The following is a 2,727-nucleotide window of genomic DNA, read 5'->3' as shown; positions in this document are numbered from 1 at the left end:
GCCCTCGGGTGGGCTGGGAGCCCAGGAGGCACAGTCCCCCAGGCCAACAGCCGGACTGAGGGAAGCCCTGGGAACCCCGTCGCGGCCCATCTGCCTTCTTTTGGCATCAACCACCGGCCGCCAGCAAACGCGCTGTGGATTTTCCCGTGCGTTTCCCCGGGACTGGAAACGTCTGGCTGCTGTAAACACCAGCCCGGCCGCGGGGTGCGGGGTCCTCCCCACCCGGGCACCACGGGCGGGCGAGGGAGTCTTGGCTGCACTGGGAGGCCTGCTGGCTGGATGGCTTGGGGGGGGGGGCAAGCGACCCCCGAGGACCCATAGGACCCCGTGCTGTGCCATTGCCCTCTCAGAGTTCTTAGTACCTTTTTTTACACTTTAATTGTGGTAAAATACGCATAACATAAAATTTACCATCGTAACCGTTAAATGTCCAGTTCAACGACATCGGGTACACTCACACTGTCGTGCACCCGCTCCCACCATCCGTCTCCGGAACTTTCCATCTCCCCAGACTCTCTGTCCCCATGAAACACGGACTCCCCCCGCCCCCACCCACCCCTGGCTCCCACCATCCGCTCTCTGTCTCTATGGATGGGACTCCTCTGGGGACCTCCTGTGAGTGGTGTCACGCAGGACGGGTCCTTCTATGTCTGGCTTCTCATGCTGTGCAGGGTCCTCCGGGTCCATCCATGTTGTAGCAGGTGTCAGACTGTCCTTCCTTTTTAAAGCTGAATATATTCCATTGCTTGAACCAGATTTTACCTGAATTTTTCTAGGTAAGCTTTACGCCCAACGTGGGGCTCAAACCCACAACCCCGAGATCAAGAGTCACACGCTCCACCGACTGAGCCAGCCAGGCGCCCCAGATCTGAGATTTTTGAACAAAGCGCATTTCCATTCTGCGCTGAGCCTCACAGATTACGTAGTCTGTGCTGTTGGCCACTGTCACACGAAATCGAGCAGGAGAAATCCTTCTAGGCGACAAGACAGCTTGGTCAGTCTCCTCCCTGAAAGTCACCGAGCGGAGCTCAGTGGGGGGCACACGATGAACCCCCACTGCACTCGCTGCTTTGGGGGAGACCAGAGAAGGCCTGGTGACAAACCGTGGAAGGGGCCGGTCATGGGTTGGATTGTGTCCCCTGATTGGTATCCTGACCCCGAGGACCTCAGCACGTGACTTAGAGACCTTACTAAGGTCAATGGAGATGAGCTAAGATGAGGTCAACAGGGTGGGTCCTGACCCAATGGACTGAAGTCGTAGACACAGGGGAGACGATGTGAAGGCACAGGGGGACGGCCCCCCTTCCTCTGAGACTCATGCCGGGGACCGTGAGACCCCCGCCTGCCCGCAGGATGCCGCCGGGGGTGGCTGGGATGGCCCTGTCCTCTCCTTCTGTCCCCCGCCCCCACTGTCCTTGCCAAGCTGCCACACCTTCCATCCGATTCCTGGCTTTTTGGGGATATAACCTGCACTGGGCAGGGTGGATTAAAAGCACCACGTTTTCCACACAATCTCTTTAAATTCAAAATGTTTTAAGACTGCAGCTTTGTGTGGCTGGAGGGTTTAAAAATAACTTGCTAAATACTGAGATTTTGTTCTTCAGTCACAAAAGCAGATGAGTGGAATGTTTTAAGATTAAAAAAAAATTACCAAACACACACACACACACACACACACACACACACACACACACTCTGAAAGCCTTTTGACAAAGCAGATTTAAGGTCTGTGCTTGCGTGGGTCCGTGGGTCCGGGCCCCAGATACCTCCACAGCTGACATGTTCCACCTCAGACCAGGTCTCTCGGGACGTCCTTATTTTCCATTGATGGTCCCCAGGGGACTGTGATCCCTCCACCTTGGACACATCCCCTTCTAAGAGTTCCTTTATTTACTCACTTCTAATTTTCACCTGGAACCGCCGTGCTGTGGTCCATTTGTCTGTCAGCCCGGGCAACCCCGGTCAGCACACACAACACAGATGCCCTGTGAAAACCCTTGCGGTGGCCTTGGTGGCTCCCAGCCCTCATCCTGTCCAAACAACTGCTGAGAGAGGGCAGCCGCTCCCAGCAGGGGAGGGACATGGGCACTAGTTCCCCCTTCACGGCTGGCAGTGGCCTCGGCATTCGAGGCCCCCACTGCCTTTCCTCGGCCCAGCTCGCTGGGGAGGCCTGTGAACCTTGCAGAGGCAGACACACCGAGCAGCCCCCGAGCCCCCCACCCCCACCCCCGCCCTGGGGAAAGGCAGTGTGCACGTCTACACCTGCCTTCAGAGTGTCTGCCCCAGGGCCTCTTGTTTGAGCACGTGTGACTCCCCTCAGGAGTCCCGTGGGCCTGGGTTGGGCACCCCGGCTTTCTGAGGGGCCTCTGTGGGAAATTCCTGGTTGCCGCGAGTTCGGTGTGGCAAGTCACATCATGGCCATCACGCCATCCGCACTTGGTGACGACCCATGCGGCAGTTTCCTCGGGACGTGGCAATTTTATTTATGTGGCCGAAACATTCATTTGTGGCTAAAAACTGGGAGGCAGCATGCCCTCCTGCCCTGGATTCCAGAGTCTTTCCCGAGGGGCCCCTGGTGGTCCTGGAGCTCCAGGCCCTGCACAGACTATTTCTGGAAACTTATGCTCACAAAACTAAGGGGCAGCCCAAACCTAGAATGCTCTATACCAAACTGGTTAAAAAAAAAAAAAAAAAATCACCGGCACTCATGACCTGTTTTCCAACCAG

General features: G+C 56.5%; 1 non-coding gene across 1 annotated transcript; it reads right to left on the bottom strand.

Moving 5' to 3' along the window:
• Positions 1 to 786: 786 nt before the first annotated feature.
• TRNAK-CUU lies at positions 787 to 859 on the bottom strand. The gene has a single exon. It is a non-coding gene; the product is annotated as a tRNA-Lys (tRNA).
• Between the last annotated feature and the right edge of the window lie 1,868 nt (positions 860 to 2,727).

This window comes from Lynx canadensis, chromosome A2 (assembly GCF_007474595.2).
Source record: "Lynx canadensis isolate LIC74 chromosome A2, mLynCan4.pri.v2, whole genome shotgun sequence".
In the NCBI taxonomy this organism is placed as follows: Eukaryota; Metazoa; Chordata; class Mammalia; order Carnivora; family Felidae; genus Lynx; species Lynx canadensis.
The sequence above is the reverse complement of the archived record's forward strand: the minus strand, read 5'-3'. Positions and strand labels throughout refer to the sequence as shown.